The sequence below is a fragment of the Anas acuta genome, chromosome 4 (genome assembly GCF_963932015.1).
Source record: "Anas acuta chromosome 4, bAnaAcu1.1, whole genome shotgun sequence".
In the NCBI taxonomy this organism is placed as follows: Eukaryota; Metazoa; Chordata; class Aves; order Anseriformes; family Anatidae; genus Anas; species Anas acuta.
The window spans coordinates 36,482,378-36,508,142 of record NC_088982.1 but is presented as its reverse complement, the minus strand read 5'-3'; the positions used below and the strand labels follow the sequence as shown (position 1 = coordinate 36,508,142).

General features: G+C 35.3%; 1 long non-coding RNA gene across 6 annotated transcripts in view; it reads right to left on the bottom strand.

The window, feature by feature from the left end:
• Positions 1-25,765, bottom strand: part of LOC137855975 (uncharacterized) — a 209,626-nt gene that overhangs the window by 165,558 nt on the left and 18,303 nt on the right. For all 6 annotated transcript variants that reach the window (XR_011096101.1, XR_011096104.1, XR_011096100.1 and 3 more), the window contains exon 2: positions 17,433-17,553. This is a non-coding gene — a long non-coding RNA (uncharacterized lncRNA). The remainder of the gene's footprint in view (positions 1-17,432; positions 17,554-25,765) is intronic.

The window sequence follows — 25,765 nt, the reverse complement described above, 5'->3', positions numbered from 1 at the left end:
CAGACCTAAACTTTCTGCCTATGCTTGTGGTGTTATGAAAATACACTTCATTAAATTATTCTTTTAAAAAGACTAACTATTCTTCCACCTGTATTACTGTAGAAATACAAACCATGCAGATCAGATCTATATAAGATCCAGGTTCAAACTCATTCAACTGAAGCATATGAGCTTGAAGATTTGATTTTGTCCATAAGGGAATGTGCTTTTACATTAAGAGAAAACTTCTGTTTGCAGAAGTCTCAACAAAAACTATAACACACAAAGAAAAAAATAAATAATAACATACTTCTTTGATTTTGGTCATAATTCTTTTAGCCACTCACTGATACTCACTTTTCTTAACAAAAGAAACAACACTGTGCAGTTTTGCTTAGTATTTTAAAATTTGTAAAAATTTCATTGTAAAAGCACCGCTGGTCATTTTAAAGTAATTTATCAGCAATGAGTTCATGTAACTATTTAGTTCTTCTGTAAATTATGTGTTCTAAAATATAAATCAGCTGTACTCAGCCAGTTCATTTTCTAGAAGAAAAACAATGAAAATCAAAAGATTTGATCATGGGAAACAAAACAAAGAAACAAAAAGACTGAAGAAAATAAAAGGCAGACACCTGTCTTCTTTTGCTACCAAAAGAAAACGATAATAAAAGAACACCTGCATTTACCTACCCTGAAAGGAAAGGCTCTCCTTGTTACTGAAAAAAAAAATAAATAAATAAATAAATTGCTTTGTACTACTATGTTTTTAATACCACCACACACCTTTTTTTCTTCTTATAGTTAGGGGAAGAAAAAACAAATAGGGAAAGAAAAGTGAGTAAAACACTCGTAATTTGTTTAGTTTGTGATGCAGGCCGTTCTCTGATCAAATTTTGTTTCCCAAAGGAAGATATCAGTTTTAAATTACACAGCAAGCAGGCAAGAGAAAGGAAGCAAACAATCAAAACCTTCCCAGGAGGGGTAAGAATAAGGCAAGAGCTCCAGAGATCCTATTTAATAAATAAACACCTTCATTTCTGTAAGTTAATTTCACCACAGGAAATAAGTTTAGTTTTAATTATATTGCCTTATGTCATGTTTTATAAAGGGTACATGAGGCTCATTGACTTTCTCTTATTAAAGCCTTTACATGCTGCAGAGATGTTGCATGTAGATTAAGTCTCAGTAGAGCTCTCTAGCAGAGCGCAGAGTGATGTAAAATGCAATATTTTTATTGTTATCCCACACCTGTGACAACTGCTGAGATTAAAAACAAGATGTTGTTGCAGTTGACTTTTTTCTTTTTCCAAAAACAAAAATAATTAGACAAAGAAAATATAAACAAATACCTGTTTATGCACTGATAAAACATACCATCAACTCAAAGCCATGATTGCACAGTTAAACCTAAGAGGTTATGTACATGTAAGAATCTAACACCCATGTAGTGATTTCTGTAGCTTCCAAAAGATGAGAACACATCCCTGTAACGAACACAACCATGGAGCAGATGAGAAGTCTATTCATATGCCAGACTGCTGCTTATGTAGAGAAGGTATGAACTTCTGCTATTGGCCTAACACTTCTCAGGATTAAACAATTATTTTAGAAAGGGGTAAAACTCTTACAACATTGAAAATTTCAAATGAGATGTAAAATTCTGAAACTAATCCTTCATGTTTTTCTTTACTTTGCTCTATAGGACTTTCACCTATTATCAACATAGATTCTTTTTATTTAATTTTTACTATATCCATCTTTAATTCCAATTTTAGAAGTTTGCAATTGAAAATTAAATAGGTAGAGTATATCTTAACCAAACTACCAGACTATTCCTACAACTCAGGAGTAGAGATTGAGCAAGACATAGCTGCACACATTCACTTTAAAGGAGTTAGACAATACTGTGCCTTGGGGATTCTATTATTTTATCAGTACTGAATACTGGAAAGGAAAAATACTATTGCTAGAGAACTGTGTATTAACTAGAAACTAGTCATCATCTATGCTTGTCTTGAGAATGAATTCTGAGGTTGCAAAACTCTGATGAATTATTTTCTTCACACTTTTCACAATATCTGCTCATAAATTATTTTGTTTTCACTTAGATACTTTAAGGCTTGATTGCTAAAGATTATGTAAACAGAAATCCAGCTAAAAATGTTCACAAAAATTCTGCATAGCTTGAGGAAAAAGAGTATATATAAATAACAGCAAAACAGTGTTTAGTGTTTGAGGAATCGGTTGTAAAGGAAGGCTTGCAAGTGACTGCATTTTACTTTACCAGTGCAGGATCACTAGGTATAGAGCAGACACTCCCCTTTTATCGCTGTTGAGGCAAGATTCCTGAAGGTCAGCCTTGCCAATAAAAACTAAGGTGAAGAAGGCGTTCAGTACCTCTACCTTTTCCATGTTCTGAGTCACAAGGGTCCCTGTCCCATTCAGCAGCAGTCCCACATTTTACCTAGTCATCCTGGCAGGGAAAGCTGCTCCAACACCTGCTGGGCAACTTGTGTGCTGCCGCAATAACTGAGAACACCTCTGGCTGGTCTGGTTCTTTGCATCCTTGCATGAACTGCTGCATGTAGCATTTACACTCCAGGAGCTGTGCACCAGCTGCAGGTGAAAGGGTGCTTCCCCCTCCCTAACTAAGGGGCAGCTGCAGCAAAGGCTGCAGGCACCCTGGGGCCAAGGGCAGCTGACCAAATTTGTTCAAAGCTCCTAGAGCTTCAGACCCTTGTACCTCCCTTTACCTCGACATTATCTAGAACTAATGCCAAAAATTATAGAGAACTCCTTGGTTATTTATTCTTTTGCTTGCCGGTTTGGGGAAAAAAAAAAAAAAGTTTCAAAAATGAAGTTTAAGGACATTATTTTCTGCTACATATTGAGAATCATGCCCTATGATTCTCAATGTTTTTCTTTCTGTGCTTTCACACCACAGGGCATGATTTTAGAAGTGCTTATTATTTCAAAAAACAAAACCACTGGAATCTGTGGTGCAAAAGTAATGTACAACTCTGTATAAACAAATGGAAGCTGACAAAGTAGTAGGTGTTTCCTAAATGTTAAGACATAATTATTATCTCCCTGGAGACAGAGGAAAAACGTGTGGAAACGTTACCAGATCTGACACTTACTTACAAAACTGCAAACAGATTTTGTTAAACAATGTTATGCAACTTAAGATAAAGGATGTTCTGCACTTGTATAGCTAGGCATATGCCAGTTTTTATATTATTTTCAAAACAATTTTGACTGCGAACACATCAGTATCCTTTATGTTCAATTAGCATCACCTTCCCTTCATTTGATCTGCAAATTACAAAATTGAACAGTGTTTGCTGGCATTATTAATTCTCCCAAGAGGATATAAACTCATCAGATGTAATAACATGAAATCCACATAAATGAATACAAACATTTTTATTATTTAAAAAGATAAATTAGAGGTTTTGGAACAAATATGCTGTCCTTCACCATTCAGGAGGATTACAAAGCAAAGCAAAACAAGGGGGCTAACAAAATCATGGTACTTCATAGTCTTCATGTCAAACAAGACTAGAATCCACTGGAATAGCATGAAATTCAGAAGCCTTTTGTCACAGTGGAATGTTGTGCACTGACTGGTATGTGTTTGCAAATATACTAAAACTTAATTCTTACTGTCCATAGAATTTACCATTGAACACTTCAAAGACACTAATGGAAAGCCAGCTAGATGAATAGGAGAATGTATGTAACCCAAAGTTACATACGTTACAGGACTGGGACAGTGCAGCTGGCCTTGGATTATGCAGTGAGAATTAACTCAGACGATGTTTATACATGTTTTTAATGTCCCAATTAATTTCCCATTGAGACATGACTTAGCTTTCTTTAAGATGAGCTGCACAAAATTCATCTGATTTCCATACCATATGTAATGTATGTTACAAGAGAGAGACTATGTTATGCTTCATTACTTTAATCACTTTCCTGTTCTACAACATGTACAAGCCTACTGTTCTTGTTGGTGGCATGGTCTAGAGAGGGCAGTTAGGAAGCTGAACTGCATTTCTACTTCTGTTGCTGAAGCATCCAGTAACTTTGGAAGTTTTCTAAACTTTTATTTCTAACAGAATACCTACAGGCATCACTGAATGTTTCTAGGCATAATATCAGGTCAGCTAACAGTTGTATCCCATAACTACTATTGCTAACATGTGGCAAGTACTCCAGACTCAGCTAATATACACACAAAGAAGGCCTGATTTACACCTTATTCATAAGCCATATTGATGTAGATTGGAAAATAAGATAGTGAAACCACACAGATACAAAAACAGTGGGGAAACTAGAGTTATGTGTTTTTTCCATCCATGCTTTTAATGACCTCCTCATACACAGCACAACAGAGAACACATTTTCAAGTTCACTTTTATACCAATGTATTCATGCATATAAGCGTAAAGCAATACAAGAATAACAATTTTAAATTACAGCATTTGTATGATATAAAATTAGGCTTCTATCACATTAAATCTTTGAAGTATCATAATGGTATAATGTGAGACTTTTCACCAGAGCAGAATTTTCAGATTATATTAGCATTTAGTATTTCCATTTTCCAATAATGGCTGCAAGCAAAAGGAGAATATTCACATTTTTAAACTCTTAAATGCCACAATAATCACGCAACTAATAGTGGAATTTAGATTTTAGCTGTAGATCTAGTAAAAATGAAGGAGTGGAAAAGCAAAGCTCCATGGAAAGTAAAAATCTCTCAACAATTCATCGCTGTAAGAAAAAGCAGCTACCACCACTCAGTAGCACTTTTAAAGCATTGCAGACAACTGATTTCTTGTTGCCTCCTCTATGAGCACAGTAAGGCACTGGCAGCCAAAGCAACACAACCCTTGTCTGCCTATCTTCTAACACCCCATCCAAGCCCTTTTATTGTGCCAATATATCCATTAATCAAGTAAAAAAAAATAAATAAATAAAAGAGAGAGAGACTGAAAGAGAGAGAGGGAAAGAAAGAGGAAGGGAGGGAAATTTATCTGTCTGAAAAACAGGCCGTGTCTCTTAAAAAAAAACAAGAAAAGCACCACCAACAAAACAAGGCAAGTGACTTTCAAGCAAATCAGCCCTCCCAGTCAGCCTACATGATGATGACTGAAATACTTGTGCCTCCACAATTGAAACAGCTTTTCAAATAAAGGAGACAGCTACTACTATTACAGAAATAAAGATTACTGTGAAATTAAAAATGTGATATCAAGTTCATCATGTTCTCAGGATCTAAATTCTAAATTAAGATGCCAACTTGCAACTTGGAAAGAAAATTGTCTGCATATAGAGAATAAACTAATAAAACATAACACATGAGAATGTTTTGGTGTTTTTTTTTTGTTGTTGTTGTTGTTTTGGTTTGGTTTTTTACACTTCTAGTTTGCTATTTCACATTCATAAAAAATATATATTACTTTATTCTTAAATTGGGTTTAATTGGTACCATCAGGCTATCCAATGGGGTCTAATTTTACTTTGCATGCATGTAAATAGCTGGAATATGCAAGACTGATTAAGTCTCAGATTGCCTGGTAGATTAGCCAAACACTCGTCCGCAAAGCTTTTAAAATTTGTTGCCTTCATATTTTGTAACTAAGCTCTTAAAAATATTTTTGGACAGGTAGTAGTAGCATTTAATGGCCACCTACCACGGAGAGCTACTGTTTGTGAAGGGGATCATGCTTTTCATTAGGTACCAAGGTCTTGGACATCGCTATTGTCTACTATTTTGTAGCTAGTAGACTGGATTAGTTTTCATTTTTGTGAAACATCTTGATGATAGACAACTATATGTCTGTGCTCTACCTATTTGGGTCATATCTGCCCAGTATCATGTCATAAAATGTTTTCACATTTTGAAAACTACTACATGACTGTTTTTCATAAAGCCTTTTGCTATCAGATCCCACTCTACTGATGTCAATGACTAACATCCCTCTTCCTTCCTCAGCTCTTCCATTTGTTGTTTTATAATTTAGGAATTTCAACAGGAACACTGTCTATACAAAAATATAATATTCAGCAAGTGTCTCCCGCTGCACGGTGTGATGGTTATAGCCTTAGCTGATGTCTTACTCCTCATACAGTGCTAAAATCATAGGTAAGAAAGAGGACAGAAGAATTATATATTATATATTATATACATATGGCAGTCAGCAACATAATGTCTTCACTAAGTGTCTGCATTCTCCCTTACACTTCTGCTCTCTAGCTCCATGAATTAAGAACTAGTACTAGATGAAGATACTGGAGATCATAATGGAGTACAAATTCTGTATTCTTACACTTAATTTCATCATCAACATACACGTACCTAAAACAGGAACCAGAAACGCTTTCATATATTGTGAGTTTGCAGAGAAACTCTGGAACAAGTACCAGCATTAAGCCACATGTGCACAAACACACAACCCCCAAAACCTAAAATATTAATAACTTATAGTGGCAACAGAAGACAGTGTGTCAACTGTAAAGAAAAAAACATCTTTCTTAAAATGCCTTGGTTCTTCCACCCAAATGCCACAATTCCAAACACTTCTGAATCCCAAACAAACAGCTCCTACACAAGAACAACAATGCCAAATATTCACTAGGTCTGGTAGAAAGAAAATAATAACAGAAGGAGTTGCATTTCAGTGTTATTTTACTAATTTGTAAAAGCAAAAATTCTACAGATGTGTCATTAAATTATGTTCTCTTTGGAACCATGCACAATCCTGGCAAGAAATAAACAATACATTTAAAGTCATTTAATTATAGCAATATTAATTTCAAATTGGTTCCCAGCATCTGCATTGCTAAGAGGCATCTGAACGTCTCAGGTAGCAGCAGCCAAATAGTTATCAATATTAACCACTTCTCCATCACTTTTATTCAACAACTTGCACATTCTACTAGTCAACTTCTGAGTGAAACGAAAGGCATGTTTTTCTTAAATTTATAATTGTTTATTTAGCCAACTTATGTTCCAAATGGAAATTTATAGTACGATTCTTCTGCCTGATGCTGCATAATGAGACAGCGGAATAGTCAGTGGGACACTCATTTGGGATGAAGAGGTTTAAATTTTGAACTAGGTCAACTAGTGGCTTAATGCATGGCAACAGGAAATTTGTGTCTCTTGTGACTTGGTCTCCTGTCTTTGAAAAAGGAAAATATTTACACGATCCATTGAACTGCTCTTTGAAGCAGAGTTTAAACACCTCACATTCCCATCCAACCTAATAACAGGGCTGATCTCTTGAGATGTAGCACATTTTTCACCAAATACCACCCTTATATAGGAACATTTCAACTTGCAAAACATCAGTGATGTGCAACATCGAGGGACCCAATCCACAAAGCTCACTTAAAGCAACTCTGTGTTGTAGAAACAGTACCTCTTCATATATTTATGGGAGAGGTACAGCACCCTAAATGGAAATAATTTTGTTATTCCACCTCCCTCCCCAAGAAAAAAAAAAATGGGTCAATAAGAAATGCCTGATTAATTTGGATATTTGACTCATTTAAAAATGCTTTCCTATCAAATGCTTGATGGCAATCAAACCTAGAACTTCAATAACACGCCTGAAGAACAACAGACATCAAATCTGCTATTCTCAGGACTGCTGTGAAATCACTGAATATTGTTTTCAATGCAGCATAGGAAGAATGATGTGTAAACTCTAAAAAACTGCTCACAAAGATATGCAGGTGTTGTTTTCATGCAAATCACGTTATGCATGGCACAAAAACAGAAGATCATTTTAAATGTTTGAGAGCATCTAACCAAATTGTTCTTCAGTCTCTACATAACTACTTCCAGAGATTACAGACCTCTTAAAAGCACTATAACCTCAAACCATCAGTAGTTGTACAGAGTCTGAAATGTAATGGCAAGGTTCAGCATTAAGGTGAACCTATTTTTGCATTTGTTGCAATGTAAAGCTAATAAATGAATACTGTGAATTTGGTGGCAGTGAGAGATGCCATGTTATCTGACAGATTAGCATGTGAAGTAAATGAAACTGTCACGCAGAAATGTCTGCTAGCAGAATCAAATTTAGATTTAAAATGAGCCCTGGAAATATCTCTTAGAAAAGCTTCAACAACGAAGAATTCACTGACTTCCCAGAGGGCAGGAGGTCATGTATTACACCAAATCAATCAGCTGTGCCCCTCCACTGAAATACAAGAAATGAAGAGCTAAAAGTGACTGAAATAAAAAGAAGTTCTTAAAAGAAAGAGTGAGACTCTATAACTAGGGTCATGGGTCACACCATTTAAAGATAGAAGCAGCACTATTCCAATGAGTGCAAGAAGAGGTCCAGTGATCCATTTCTTTCGGAAGATCAGAGCAGTCTTGTATGCTGAAGAAACCAGACATAATGCCCTTGTTACATATAACATTCAGAAAGTTCTCATAACTTTAGCAAACCACTATAGAACCCCAAAATGTCTGCAAACAGAATCTAACAACTAGTGTTCCTTATTCACTAGACATAATCATTTGTTTTCTAGAAAAGGTTACTATATCTTGAGCTATATATGGGTAAGAAATAACACTGCAAAATTCCAAAATCTGAGCTTAATAGAAGGATTTCCCAAATTCCTAACTAGACAGAATAAAGAATGAATACAGAACTCATAATAAAACTAATAACAAACTACCAAGTTACTACATGTATCACCCAAATCCCTGCTGCATCTGAGGTGACTGAGGTTACTATAAGAGTATAACCTATTTCGGATGAATCTCCAGCAAGAGACTGAGAAAAAGGCCTCCCAGATCTGATGGTCACTGGTGTCTATCTGGGATTTGAAACAACTAGGTACATACCCTCAGACTGAAGGACGCACATGTAGCCCCCTTCAGACTGGAATGCACTGGAACCAACCAACCGTCCATTATAAAAGCCATGTATATGTATGCACACACCTATACACAGATGGGTAACTCTGATAAATCTCCCTGCCCCCACAAAAACATTTTTTTTTTTTTTTAACTGTCCAAAATCCCTTACTCAGCCTAGCATAATCTATTTTTGAGAATTCCTTTAAGTGTTCACCTCCTCAAGTATTCCCAGAGCAAAGCATACCTCTTTTCAACATTTTTTTTTTTCTTAAACTCTTTTAGTCTACATTCTTTCCCTCTCCAAAGAACACAGGACAAAGATTTTCAGAACTGTTTTCAATACAGAATGCTGGGCTATTTGAAGAATTAAAATGATTATTTTTTAATCTATGCAATTAGATAGCTAAATTAAGACTTGTTCAAAAGGAATTAAACAACAAAATATATTAACCTGTCTGTAAAGTTCAGCAGAACTCATTGTGATGGCCAGCCAGAAACCACAGGATTTCAGCATAATGCAAGCATTGGTGTTATCATGTAACCACCATAGAGGACTACAGTGTAAACAGAAATTCTCACTATATTCTGAGTATGTGCAGGCTCATATTCAAAAATCATAAAGCTGTTTTGAACAAGCATCTTAGAGTTCCTCCTGTGGTACACCATAGCCAGCTGCAGTTCACCTGCTCTATAATATCTTTAATTTGATTTTTTGGGGTAAAGAAGAAGAAAGTAGGGTGCAGTGGGGAAAAACAAACAAACAAACAAACAAAAAAAAAACAACACAAAACACAACACACAAGTGACATGAACATGCTGTCCAACAGAAGCCAGTGTTGCAACAGTCTCTGCAATATTATGGCAAGACAGCCTAGGTTGTACAAGCTCCCAGAGTGCCTCCCTGCAGTTCTAGGTATTTAAGTAGCAGAACACAATCTTTCTTCTTTCATCTTCAAGAATATTTGGCCTAGAATTTTTCCTGCAATATTAAATGCAAAATAGAAAGACCTAATTTAACTGAGAGTATGTATGAGAAGAACCACCGCTGTTCTCAAGATATTTGTAACTACACTTTAACCAATGATAAATGATTTTCCAGCATTTTAAAGCATGACAAAGTTAATTTGTTGTATTTTTCAAACGTGGAAAAATCAAAAGCAGCATTAAAAAGAAGCTGAAAAATCTGCATATGTGTGCATAAGTCATCACAGTTTAAGTCAGAATTATCTCTTCATCTTCAAAGATTTCCTTTGATTAAAATAACAACCCTACATAATTCTACAGAGGCCTGAGTAGAAAGCATACATCAGTTACAAATATTTATAAATGTCTTCCCTAAAGACCACCTTACACTCAATTACAGTTAAATAACCTAGATACCTGAATGATCTGAGTTATGAATACTAAATAAAAAATTGCAAGCTCAAAATGAATACAGTAAGTTATGTGCTATTAATGGTCAATTTGTCTATTATTTAGCCGTTGTTTCTAAATATCATCGCTCAATCAGCTATTCGAAACTCATACTGATCTTTTTTTTTTTTTTTTTTTTTTTTTTTTTTATGAGAACTCACCACCATTACAGAAATAAAGGAAATGGGCAATAGCTCTCCAGGATCCAATGTATTTTTGGGTTTGGATTTAAAAACATATGCCAAAAATTAATGAGGCAGAAATGGAAAATGAGTGGGTAAATTTTGAGAAAGCTTAAAGTGAAAGATATTATAAATTGCTTTTGTAGTTTGCTGAAATAAGTCAAGAAAAACACAGAGGTAACAATACACTTGTGCTCAAAGTAAACTTTAGTTCAAAAATATCTGATATATAATTGCAATTAAGAGATCTGGCAAGAATGCTGTCTGAAGGTTGTATATACTAGCTCAAGTTTCTGATAAGGAAATTCTGGGAAGAAAAAAAAAAGCAGGCATATTCAATTTAAAAACCTTGCCTTCCTAGTTTCATCACCAATGCATTTTATTTACCTATGCTACCAGTAAATCAATAAAATAGGTAAATAGACAAACTTGACAAAGCATTTTAAAGACTGAACTTCTGTCAGATGAACTTCTGCATAACATAAAATCTACTTATTCTCAGAAAATAACATCACATGAAGACAAGTGTGAGAAATAATCTCTGCACTACTGACAAACTTACTTTTTCTGTATTGGACTTGCTTGGTGTGATCTGATTGCCTTGTGAATATGAAGAGCTCTAAGGGCATCCAAAGCAAAAGAAAGTCTTGAACTTTCAAGACAGAAAAGTCTCATCTTATGGATTTTGGACAATTTGTTTATGGAATAAACAGGACACATGAACTGATATTAAACATTCCTGATAGGTGGTATTTATTGTCTTTTTCCATTCCCTTCTATTTCCTATATAAATGTACACAAGTCTTACAGAGTATGTCACATCAACCTTCTGCTTAAGGAACGTCATCAAGATTATAACAAAAAAAAAAAGTGATTTTTCAGAATTATCTTGACTGGGCCTTATGAGCCTCCATGAGCCTCATGAGGAAGAATATCACAACTAAAGCATCACTCTGCCCTTCTAGCAAGTCTCTTCAAAGTATAAAAGTGCAATAATATCACTGGAAAAAGGACAGAAGTCTACCTTATTTTTTATATGTTGCTATGTCAAAGTAGAGCTGTTCTTTACGAACACAGTCTAGCATCATATCCTTAATTAGGAAAAGCAATTGGGATTCAAATAACTTTCACATACAATTAGACAAATATATAGATATGTGTTTTCTTGATATAGCTGAACCTTCTAAATCCTTCCCATTAGGCGCTTCAATCTTTGTCAGTTTTCACAGTATCGTAGTCCTAAAATTCTTCATAAGGTTTTCCTGAAGGATCTAAACATGGAAAAGATCAGTCTCTCAATTTGAGAAACTATACAGTAGTTACAAGAATGTGGGTGTGCTAATCACATACCCACTGAAGCATAAGGCAGCTCCATCTAGAGAAACTCCAGAGCAGTGGTAAGTCCTTGTGAAGAACAGAATTTCTGATCAAACAGAATTTCATGAGCAGATTGCCAACACTAGTAAAGTTTACTTTTCTGAACAGTAAAGTATAACACGTAAATTACAAAGTTTAGAGTAATCTTATTTGGTTGGTCAAGTGCCAGTCTTGGAACAAAATTAAAAAATGAAGTCCCTAAAATTCAATTACTTGTTCAACAGCATCAGATCATATATGTATTGCTGATATTATGACTAATGTCTCTGCAATTGCATCTATTTTCCATGAAGCCATTTAACTGGATCTAAAAGTTGGCTTCACAATTAGAACTCTCTCTCTAACTAAACAAATATTATTTGACTATTAACTACTGGATTGCTGGCTTGTGTGGGCATTTCAATCTAAACAGATACTTGGATCATTATAAAACATGTCCCATTCCCCTCCCCCCCCCCTTTTTTTTTCTTTTTAATTTTTATGACTGTAAGGTTTTGTTACAAGGTCTTATCCTTAAGCAAAGGGCACTCTGTAACTTTTAAGCACTCTTAATAGGTACACAAATGGAGTATTCACCTGCGAATCTAGTTAAATAAAATGGCTTTTTCTTATGTGGACACAATTAACACTTTAGACAAAGTTAAACAGAAGTTTGCACAAATAAAGATAAACGTTTTGTAATAGATTTGAAGTACTTTCCATTTTGTAGTTACATGTTATTTATCTAGCCTTTTTTCTGCTTCTTACCAGCTATATTGATTAGATACTGTTGATATCACATTAATGTTTTCCATACAGGGGTGTGTGGATGGGGGTGGTGTTATGTCATTAACAAATAGCATAAATAGCATTTCTACAGTACTGTCAGCATGTTTAATACTTATAACTACAGTTAGCAAAACAACCTGTGATTTAGAAGACTTACTTTTTAGGCTAATAGAGCAAACTTTGTTATCTGATGTAACAAGCTAATTTTGATGCCAAAAACTCAGCCTTCATCATTTTCACCCTCACTGAACAATATTCTTTATGTGATATTTAGATATCCCTAAAAGAGGACACTGAAATTGACTTCCTAGAAATTCCTCAGAGAGGAAGTGGTTAGCACTCAGATATATGAGGGAAGCTACCCTAAACAAGTCAATTCTATAACTAAATTCAATAATTAAATGATTTTACTGGAGAATTCAATGGGAGAAAGTTTTAGGTGGCACCTCTCTACAAACACACGGTCAGATACAGAAACAATCACACAACAGAATGTCAACGCCCTAAACTGTGATAGAGTCAATTAAGCACTGCAAAATAAAAACAGTGGTTCACTTAGAACTGAAGAAACAAATATCTTGCTTAACAAAATAATTCAAGTTTTATACAACTTCTTGTTCTATGCAGGAATGAAAATAAGAGCTTTCAAATTCTTAATTTAAAAGAAAAAAACATTCAAGTACCATGAAAATCCAGCAATACAGTGGTTAGAACATAGGAATAAAAACTTAGAATGGATGCCTCAAAAATCAGTCCATTAGATTGAGTCTCCCTAGCCTTCAGGCTTAACCTATTATGAGAAAAGTGGCTAAGCCAATCTGTTATGTAGATGTAAGTCCTGCTCTCTCTTCCAGAGCTCCATCCCCCATCTGATAAATATTCCCCATCAAAATAAAAAGAACAATCAAATTTCTATCAAACACTGGATTTGTGTGTGTGTGTGTTCACACACAAGGAAAGTTAAGGAACTCTATTCTAAATACATCATTTACATTTCATTCATTTTTTGTCTCTATTTTCCCTCCAAACTGGTCACAGTTCCAGATAACAGAAGTATATTTGCAGAGGCATGCTTGTCATCTGTGAGTTCTTTACAAACATGAAGCTTCCTGAAATTGTCTAAAATTTTATAATGTTCTCACATTATCCCATATTTTTTTGTGCATTCTACATTTAAAAAAAAAAAAAAAAAAACTGCTATAGCCTCCTTTGAAGTGCATCAGTTACTATAGAAACACTCGTATATGCAAAATCTAAGTTGAATCCACTAGCATAGAATAAATATATACATACACCATTTGACTCAATAGCTTGAAATGCATATTTTGGTGGAATAGTGAAATGTAAGAATTCATGGGTTGGCTAATATCCATGCCTCAGCTAGGATCAATATTGGGTACAAATAGTCAAATGCTAAAGGATGACACTAAAGAAACATATCAATGTTTTGCTTAATCCCATCTAACAATACCACTGAATTGTGTATTTTATTGCACTGCTCTTGAAGTGAGAAGACTTAAATGTAAACATTCATTACATTGCATAACTCCAGGTGATTTATCATTTGAGTAATTTGTATTAATTTAAAACTACCAGATCAATGGAAGCTTAATAAATTGTCTTGTGATGTTAAAAAGGGATGTATTGGGTCTATGTTATCAACATTAATATGTTTAAATTTTCTTTCAGAGCTTTATATAAATAAAAAGCAAGGCCAGGCTGAGAGTTTGCAATTAATTTTTCACCAACTCCTTCATGAGTTAATATGTTAGATTTACTTCTTTATTTTTTTTTTTTTAGGTAAATATATAGACATAAGCAAACATAATGCATGTTTGCATGGATACGCATTCACGTGGATATGCATGCACACACATTTAGGAAGGAATTCTCACCTGTTTGTAAATTACCCCTTGTCTTTCAGAATTATAAAAACTCACAATTAATTGGCTTCTATAAGATCCCACAGCTGGTTCAAATTGGAATCGCACTCAGTGGCATCTTAGCTAGTTCTCCTTTAGCAAGCAATTACTACAATGATTAGAAACATACACTGAAGACAAAAAAAAAAAAAGGCTCTTAAGAGCTTGCTCCAGCCTTCAATAGTCATGAGGGTTTTTACAGGTGACAGCCTTTCAAAATCAAGGATGACAGCTGACCTTCCAGCCAAGAACTGTGCCAAAGAGGCTTTGAAATCATTTCTGTGATATGATATGGGGATCACATTCTGTGATGTGATATGGGGAGTGCCGGGGTCTGGTAGAAAACTGATGCACTCCTGTTTCACACTTCCCAACAACAGAATATAAATGGCCAACCTCACCCTCTAGTGAGTACTGTTTCATCACTCAAACCAGCCACACTGAAATTTTCTAAACATATTCCATTGTTTGTTTCACTTAGGAAATTCTCAAAGTGAGATTATTAATTACTATTATTTGTGCTAACTCAAAGAAAAATATCCCATTGACTTCAAAGAGCACTGAATCAGGCCCAAAGGACTTATATGGGATTTAGTTTATTCCTGAACTCTTAGTGACCCTCTGCACACTGATGATTTAACCTACCTTGAAATTATGAATGAAATAGGCCAAGGTTATACTTTTAATGCCTTTTCAAGTTGAAAATACAATGAAAAATTTCATCTGTGCTTTGATCAATCATTTGGACATTTTCTGAAATCATTTCTGGGTCTATATTATGCCCTCTATTTTATTATTATTATTATTTTTACATCAGTCCGTTATTTCTGAAGCAGTAGAGACAACTGTGAATATTATATGCTGATTAAAGAAGATGCATTCATTGTCATGCAAATGACAATGACTTTAAATTTTAAGATTAGGGAATCTGATAAAAATAGAAGGGCATAATTCAGGAAACAATTATCCACCTTAGATGAGGGAGTTCTACAGATTTAATTAAAAAATACAGAATGTATTACTGTCAATTAGAGCACACCCTGTGCAATTCATTAAGGCCCTCTCCCTTGTGCAGGTGACAAACACTTCATTATGCATGGGAGAAATGAGGCAGAACACAAAGGGACTAATGTCAAATTAAAATGGGACTGACCTGTTCATAGCACAAAATTATATTATTCAAAAATTAAGAAATATGGACAAAAGGGATGAAACAAAGAAAAAAATGCATAAGGAGAGGTCTAATTTGTTTATGGAGCAGTTAGGATGGAGATTTAGTATGGTAATTAAGCTATTATTCAATGACAAAAAGAAAAAAAGAAGCAATTACTAAAGAAAGCCCACGGACACTTGGCCTAAAAAGATACATAACTTGGTTAGAAAGAATGTAGAATAAACAGCTAGAGAACTCTTTTTTTATGCTGTTGTATTCCAAATCAAAAGAAACAAGTTAGTCCTGTCATTACTTCATCTGTCACTTTACTGATCTTCTCCATACTCTTTTCTTGTTGGCCTAAAGTACCTTTCAGAGCTCCTGCGTGTGCCAGTAGAGATGCCTTCACATAGTTTGGAAGTACTTCAATATAAATGGAAAAAAGGATAAAGATGAATGATGTAGGTCCTAAAAGGCACTAAAAAGCATTTGTGCCTTTATTTCTGAATTTCTGAATTCCTTTATTCTTGGACAGAAACTAAATTTGCAATGGAGTCTTTTCTCAGTATGCATCTTCAGTATATCTTAGCTAAATTCCACAAAAGCAACCAATTCCAATTAAAAGTATTTTATTAATATTAAGATGAGATTTTCCACTCCAACATGTTTCCAAAGTAACATTTCCAAAGCTACCCTAGGTCAATAAACAGCATGCATGCGTGTGTGTGAGTACAGCACTGAGGTAATAATTTGTAAAACAGAAGCAATTGTCACACAAGAAAACAAGATCCGGTGCAGCAAACTCCTGATCTCAAGCCCTTAAATTTTAAGCCTACCTTTTAAGTTATAACTATTGCTGTCTATTACGGAATTTAAAATCAATGCTAATTGCTTATAGTCACTTACTTATTTTGACTTAAAGCTGTAAGAGATTACTTTGGCACTTTTTTTTTTTGTAATTCACTTCTTCTTTCCAAAGCTATTTTAAGCTTTTTGGTACCCTGCTTGGACAACTGCTGATAGAAAAATATCTGCTATATACAGAGTTACACGCAATCCGCCTAATTTTAGTTACAAACTCCAATACACAGCTATGCAGGCAAAGGAAGAAGGGAAAAGAAAATAGTAAAAACTTGTTTGCTATGACCAGACATATTAGCTAAATTCCAATTAAAGAGTCAATTTAATTATACAGGGAATTGAACACGAGCATCTAACTGCTATGATACCACAAAGGAGCTCCTTCTCTTTCTATATACTCCAAAATATCAGATAAAAATCAAAAGAAATCAAGGGACAGTAACACACTTACATGTACTCAAATTCAAGCATAAGGAAACTACATAAGTGGTGTCAAAGCTGATCTGTTTCACTGTAATGCTAGTTCAGATACTAGCCCTCTGCACTATGCAAGAAAGCTTCTTAGGAAGTCCTATAGTCAGGAACAATTAACTGAGTTGGAACAGGGGAGGGAAAGTTGTTCAACTTTCCTTAAGACTTCTCTCAAACCAAAAGCTTTCATTATTTTTTTTAAATATAAAAATGTTAACAACATGGAACAATTCTGCAGTATTGCACAGCATTCTCTTCCTGAATCCTCATCAACCTCCATATAACAATAGTCAGATTTGGCAAAACCACTTCTAACTTTTCAAGCATAATTAAGGTCAGGTATAAACCTTTGCTATGTATACCACAACAGCTATTTTGATGATACCTCAGGGTCAAGATTCAACATCTCATACCTCTTTTCTTCAGTGCCAGAATTTCTGTAGCAACACAGAAGCCTTGTATCCCTCTCTTGTTAGAGGTATAATAGACAACAACTGGAAAGTCAATCTTCAGTTTACCTCAGTCATGTTCAGACTGCAAAAGGAAAAAGGGTCAGCATGAACTGGAAACAAAGCAATGCTCTTGACTAACTTCAAGTCAGTTACTTAAACAGTCAAGGAAGCTCAGTATTTTCAAATGACCTTTGACCATTAATAAACAGATTGGCATCTAAAAGAAAGAAAAAAATCACTTTTCTTAGATGACTAGTATTAATAATGCATGCACTTAGACATAGCTATACGTTTCCTCTATATACATTCTCCCTGCTCTGATAGAAGTATGACTCAAACTTACCGTAGGCATCATAGCAAGACTACAGCTGGTTCTTACATGTGTCCCAAGAAAAGCTGAGGTTAAGCTCCTTAAACAGACTATGTACATAAGCACTTAAAAATGAATATTTGAGCACACATTGCTTGAGACAGAGGGAAAACTGTATTATTGAATTAAAAACACATCTAATACCAAAAATATTACTCATTTCATTACAACAGAAGTTTACCGTGCAGATTATTGTAGTGGATATCACATTTCAGCAAGACCAAACACATATAACAAAATATTCAGAAAAACAGTGATCAAATTCCTTGATCTGCCATATTCCAGTCAGTGTTCTGGGACAATATGCTTCACTCCTAAATACTGTCTCAGTAAACAGCAACACTCAGGCCAAGTTTAATAAGTACTTCAAAGTTCATCATAAACTGCTACCGAACTCTGGTGAAATTTGACAAAAATCCAAAGTGGTTTGATTTAGCTCCCATCTTCAAGAACAACTACATCACTGAAAAGTTTCAAATTTAAATTTGCTCCATCACTTTTTAATCATTTATTCCAGGTGACTTTAAAAAAGAAAGATGTTTTCTTGCTCCAGCTAATTACTATAAATGATCAATTCCTTTATGTGTAAACTAACAATTCTTATAATCTTAGTTTCGTTTATATTTAATGAAATTTAAATGCATAGGGATTACAAAAAGGAAGCTTTTTAAAATACTAATTAGGGTTGCAAAATTCATAAATGAATTTGCCACTTCTAACTAGGTGGAATTAGCTGCTCACTGCAGTTCAAGTAAAAACTAAAAGCAACCCTTCTTTCTCTTCAAAAGCATAATGACTTCAAGCAACTAAAAATTGCTCCTGAAAGCTTTGAACAGTTTGTGGAGGTCCCAAGTAGCCCATTCTACTTTATTTAGTACAGAATAATATTTTACTTCTTTACCACAGAATAGTGTTTTATACCACCTCAACACTGAATGCTTAATTTCCAGATCTTGTTTTGAAGCTAGGTAATAAAGCCCTTGTAATAATTACCATCCTTGGGAATTTTATCCATCTCACTCCAAACACACACCCCTTCTCTACTGCAGACATGCATCTCTCATGAAATTTGTGGTAGGCTAGTTTGGAAGAATTTTGTGTGCAACTTGAGATTGTATCCCAACTTGAGAAGTATCCCAGTGCCCCCATACACAGTATTGAGGTAACTGGGAGCACACATCTAAGGACTGAAGTTATTGGGCATGAGGGGAAGGAGGAGGGTCACCGAAGTCCCTCATTTTTCTTTCACAAAAAGGACATATGCCATAGCACTGCCTTTCTGTGCTCGATTAGACAGACAAAATGCTCTCCTACAATCTGGTGAAACCTTTGTCACTAGCTGTCGCCTCCATCACCTTTCCCTCTCCCCTCTGTAGGCTCTTCTAACCCACCTACCGTTGTATTTTTCTGACTCAATGACAGCTTTCGTTGACTTTCAAGCACCCATGTTTAGCCACCACAGCCCTCACAGGAAACACCACATCACTCAGCAGCCCATGGCTGCCTCCACAGTGCTGGCACAGCAAGCAGCAGGAGCAGCGCTGTCTTGGCCCCAGGATTTGCAGGGATCCCCTGAGGAGACATGCTGGCACAGGGCTGTGGCCCTGAGCACCAGCAGAGGGGCTGATGGTGGGGCACAAGTGGCCATTATGCAGGAAATGTCCCACTCCTCACACACACCAACCCCTGTCAGCAGAAGGCAGGCGGAAGAAGTGTGGTGGCTGCACGTTGCTGAGCAGGCCACTCCACAGGCTTTCTCAGAGCCAGGCAGTGTTAGTACCCAGAGCTCAGAGCCAGCTCCTAGGATGCAGCAGGCCTATTGGTGCTCCTGTGGGGCTGATGTCGCTGAACTTGTTCCTACCCTCAGCTGTGTCACCATCACCCGCTGTTTCTGCCCAGCGTGTCAGCTCCTTTGAGACACTCACCCTATAGCTTCCTGTTACAGCTTTTGTACACTATCTGTCTTGGGCCCTGTACCATGCTCAGGGTCAGTGCCAAACAAGACCCCCCTGCTTCAGTTTTAACTCCTTTCTCAACACATGCACAATTCTGAAAAAATATGCAGGCACAAACTGGCTTAAGAGGAACTTGCCAACAACTTCTTTAAGTCCCTTGGTCAGACTACTGCCCAGGATCACTTTCCTTTTTGAAACCGTTTGTTCACAGATAGAAGATCCTGAGTGCCAGGGATGTTTGTAAATAACTTATTTGCATGTCACAGTTACACATGCTATATTTTGTCCAATAAACTAGTATTAGTCATGTAAATATAGTGCTTTATGACATTTTATTCTGGAAATAGCATATATTTTATGGCTTGGTACTGACACCAGTAAACTTTATTATTGTGAGTATATTTCCCTTGGAAATATAGGCTTCTTCTAGGCTTTAGAAAAATCATTGTTTTGTTTGTGTGTTTTAAATTTGTATGTTTAACAATGCTGAAGTATGTGTTGTTTATATCGCACCAGGGGAGGTTTAGGTTGGAAATTAGGAACCTTTTCTTCTCAGAAAGAACAGTCAGACATTGGAACAGGTTGCCCAGGGAAGTGGTGGAGTCACAATCCCTGGGGGTGTTCAAGGAAAGGTTGGACTTGGTGCTTAGGGACATGGTTTAGAGGGTGACAGTGGTAGTAGGGTGATGATTGGACCAGATGACCTTAAAGGGCTTTTCCAACCCTAATGATTCTGTGCCTTTTTAACAGGGATTATGGAGGTACATGAACACAAGTCTTTTAAGGTCTGTTAAAGACATTAGCTGAAAATTAGCTGAAAAAAGGAGTGTGGAGTGAGGACAGAAAGCATGCAATGTAGGCTTCTTCAAACAGTTAAGGGTAAGGACATTCTTTGAAAGTGCAATTGGCTGTCTTCCCATTTATGTCAAATGCAAATTGATCAGTTTGGATTAGGTACAATTATTCAATTCATTAGTGACTCCAACAACAAGGTGAGGGTGAGAAGAGCATAACATACTATAAAATAAAGTATACTTTTAGCTCATAATTCAGATCTGGAGTCTAAATGCCTAACAGCTGATGCCAAAAACACAATTACAGGTCTGAAGGAACATCAGTCAATACAGGTAAGAAAAAGAAGAGAGATGAAAAATACAAGACAATACAAAACAAGTGTTGCAAGTATATGAATAGGAATCTTGATCTAATGAAGGCAAGAAGAAAGCAAAGATACCATGATTTCCATTCAGGTATCTCACATACCCATAGAGAAGACCACCATATGCAATAAGGGTTTACCCATGGTGATTTACTTTCCAAGCAGCCAGCTGCAATGTGCTACAGTTCTTATGACAGCTGCCAAAGCACAGATTAATAATTTGCACACAAAAATATTTTTTTAATCTAAGGAATCATTATATCAGTAATGTGCTTTTATTTTGCAAAGAATAGCATTGTATGGTAGCCATTATGAACTATGATTTGAACATGAAATTATGGATCTTGTTATATTAATTGTATAAAATGTTTTCTAGAAAAATATTACATGTATCTCTAGATACATTTTGGTTACCAGTGCTGTTTTTGATTCTGAAAAATAATACAATTCATCTTGCAGAATGTATTTGACCAGGTTAAATAGTATTCAGAAAGTAAAACATGCCTCCCTTTCTCAAATGTAGAAAGATCTGTTTTACACTAAATTAAGAATGTTTAGACTTTACAAGGGATACAGAATAGGACCCTAAATAGGACCCCATATGCAAAAAAGCACATTGCATATTTATCAGGGAAAATTGTTTCTTCCCCAGATGAACACAGAATTTCTAAAGGGGATTAGGAGGTGTTATGGGAGAAATATTGTGAATACATTAATTGAACACAAACTTGCCCTTTACTTCTTGACACTTCATTTTGAAAACATCAGGTATGTGTTAATTAAGATAACAAGTGACCCATATTTTTCATCTTTTGCTTTAATGACTGATGAGAATTTATGAACTGTAATGCTATTACTTCACTGATGTAGAGAGTTAAATATACAAAAGAAAAGGACAATACTCCCCCAATTTCAATAGTAAAAAATTAGGAGTAACTTTTAAGAGACTAGTCCTCCATCTTGTTTCTCTTCTTGCTGAAGAGAAACTGTATAGGAATTCAAGTCCAATTCCACATTCTGGGAAGCAAGTGACAATAAACCAACTTCACAGAAGAATTACCAGTTCATTACATCATTTTGGAAAGACTCTGAACATGTAGGAACTAGTATGCCTAAAAACTGCTGTACTGAAATTGTGTATACATTTATCTGGCTAAAGTTTTCATTATGCAACGGAGATATGCCTCTCTTCTAACTCAAGTATTTAAAAAAGGCCACAACAGAAAATGATTACATGTTTATCACATAAAAAGAACATGCCAGCTATTTATGTACTTGGCCTTTATTCCTTTGACACTGTTATTAGCTTATTTATCTCAGGAAAGAAGAAAGGGGAGTAAATTATCCCTTTTTTCAATCAACAATGTAGTTTAGCACTTTCTGTTAAAAAAAAAAAAAATCAAAAACAAGGCTTACATCAAGAACAAGTATTCTTATTTTTTACATAATAGCTACTTCAAAACAACAATGCATCATACATGTTTTACTCACAGAGTGAAAGTACTAAGTATTTTTCCAGTGTTTGTATTGCTGCTTCAGATGTATGTCTAAATACTGAAGTTCTCTGAGTTTCGTAGAACTACATGGTTGTTGAGCTTTCTGAGCTTGAAGGCAGGCAGGCCATTTTGAAAGCAAACCAGCATAAAGTGGGGAAAAAAATACCTCACCAACAACTTTGATTTGCTTTTATAAGATTAGCGTGCTGTAGTTTACTGAGAATCATCTCTGGCTCTTAAGCAGGTAACTCAAGCTAACGCCTCTCAGCAAAACATCAAAACCCAGTGTTTTAAGTAAGTTCCTACTAAACCTTATCCCAAGCTGAGACAAATACCAAGATTCAACATGAACTATAAAAACACATCCTATTCTGTATTTGTGTTTTTACAGAAAGTGGAACATTTGGATTTTGCCTTTTCTTTAAATGTTTTAGTATAACATAACACTGTGCAGATACATTTAATGGTGCCCACTTGCAGCAGCAGGATTTAAAGATCATTGCATTTTTTGATGTAGAGAATTTCTTTGCAACTTTTAATTATTTTCTGCAGACATAGGCAGATCATAAATTCAAAATTATATGTAATACTCTTATAAACCCCAGGTAGAAATGGTATCTTACCGCTAAGAGGCTCTTTTACACTGTGGAGCATGAAATAGCCGAAGCAAAAAAGGGTAGCCTTCATCCTGATGTAGTGAACATTAATGTTTCCCCTTGCCCTTTTCATAATGACCACTCTCCAGATTAGCTCCAGAAAAACAGTCACATACCTTATTAAACCATCATAAACTACATTTACAAGTCATTTGGCAAACTTCTGGTCTCTGTAGACCTTTGCCTGCCTGTATTTCTAGTGATTTGCATATTGCTAATCATTACACTCAGCACTGGAGTTTTCTTTGTAATTAGTTCTTTTAAGTGCATCAAAGCTTTAGAAGACATTCATTTGACAGTTTTCTAATTGCTTTTTATGTTGTCATCTTTATGGGATAGGAGCTTTACAATCTTAAACCTCTAGAACATTTTAATTTTTCCTATAATATAATATTAAAAGGTTAAGAACTGTGATCAGATTTAAAAAGTTTAACTAATGTGAAGATATGTGAGGTCTCACCAATGCATCAATTCAGTCAGTATCAGACATTTTTAACCCTAGCTGTGACTGTCAGACTATACAGAAATACAACAACCCAGATCATGCCGTTTAAAAGTACCAATTTGCTTTATATTTTTTATGATCTAGACCAGATTAACTCTGGGAATTTATTATGCATGTTAGTAAAACACATGGCCAGATTGTTACCATTGATTCTAATATTAAATGGCTTTTTCTTTCCTCAGTTGCCTGTGCTTTTTACATGACATGATTTTTCCTTTCCTTTGCAGCATTTGCCTCAGTTGTGTGTGGGCTCTCCCCTCCATTAGTACTCAGTGGGGTTATATTATTCAGTCTTAATAAAAGACCCCACAAGCCTTTCACTCCAGTAGCACTAATCACTTTTATCATTCTACTTTCAACCTTTTTATTAACAAAGGCTGTGCTGACATTTGCAATTCAGCAGAACAGGAGATCAGTAGATCAAAGTAGATCAAAGCAGATGGTGCTGAGCACACTACATTGCCACCCTCACTTTGAAAGTTTCAGAGTTTCACTTTAGATTACACAAACACATGTGCTGTGCACCACGCAGTCCAAACACACACTTGGCTCAAGGCAGTCTGAAGGAGCAAACGGTTTGCACCCTCATATTTCCATTACAAATAGGAGAGCATTTGGTGAGCTCTGACATCCTATAAAATAAATAATCTCACACACTCGGTATGAAACAAAACCTGCTTTTCGGACCAAATAATGAAAACTAAATTGGGACAGGCAGCGGACAACACTTCAAAACACTTTCTCCAAACCAAAGAACTAACAAACATGCAGGCACACTAATATAACAGCAGTAAAACAAAAAACAAAAGGCTTCCAGATTATAAACATCATGACTGTAACAAAGAGATAGATACACTACTATTAACTCATGTAATTTTTGGTGTTGATTTGCTGTTTTGGAAGTTTAATCTAAGGCCATAAACCTTATATATATATAAAATGTGTGTGTGTGTGTGTGATTTTTTCATTTCGGTCAAAAATGTCATTGGTACTAGTAAATTGCCTTTCATGCTGGCCATTTTGTGATTTTGGTAATGACTATTACATAAATTTTGAAAATAGTACGCTTTCAAGCTTATTGACTTATTCAAACTATTAATAGTTGCTTTACTTTCATTGGCGTATCTCTTATTTGACTATGGCAGTTATTTTTAGTGGTAAAAAAAAATCTCCTTAGGACTCAAAACACAGTTGCAAACATTGAGAATTATAATTTTTACTCTAATAGAAAGTTATTTTCTTTTGCTCCATTTTCTGAGGTACAGGGTAAAGCCATCTAATAAAAAAAAACAAAGCTACAAAATAAATTTGCAGCTATTTTAATCCAAGTTTGATTAATCCAACTGTTTCAATCTCTGCTTTTTGGTTTAAGAGAAAAAAAATCAGCAGTATAGACTGCTTAGTGTTGCTATTTTTTAAATAAACATTGCAGATGAAACTCATTTTTATGAGAGGTAGGTAGCTGACACCCAAGAGCAAATTAATTTTTCTCTTCTTCAGTAACTGGGAGACTCCAGAACTTAAAGTTGCAAACCAAGGCTGCCCCTGGTTCATCTGTAAAGTCTATCACAACTTGTCAGTTCAAGTATGTTGTGAAATATTCTAGATGAACTTCAAGAATATTTAAAAGCTTCTAACATTTTTGTAGGTGGTGGCAGATGAACCATGGAAGCGGGCTATATTCAGGCAGCTAGCGTGAACCTGCAATTCAATAAATCTCATTAGTTCTAGTGACAATGTTTGCTAAATAATTCATCTCTAAACAAATGAAAAGCTTTGAAACTTACCACAACAGCTTACCAGAAATCTTGTATTGTGTCATACATAATGTTTTTTACTGCATTGGTACTATTAAAATAGTTTTGCACAAGAATCCTAAGTAGGATGCAACTTGTTTTCTGTTCAGGTCAGCTCATTCTGACCTTGGTGGATACAAAAGTGAAGTCTTTTGTTTGCCTGATGGTACTCACAGTCACTTTGCTTATTTCAGAACCTATAGCACTGTTTTCACATTTTTAATTTAATTGCTATGGTATTTTCATAGTAAGTCTCAAAGTGTACGTGGTTTTATTAATGTAGATAACTGATGTTTTCACCTCCTCCTACCCTCCCATTTTTTGTTGTTTTCAGAAATGTAGAATATAAACAATTGT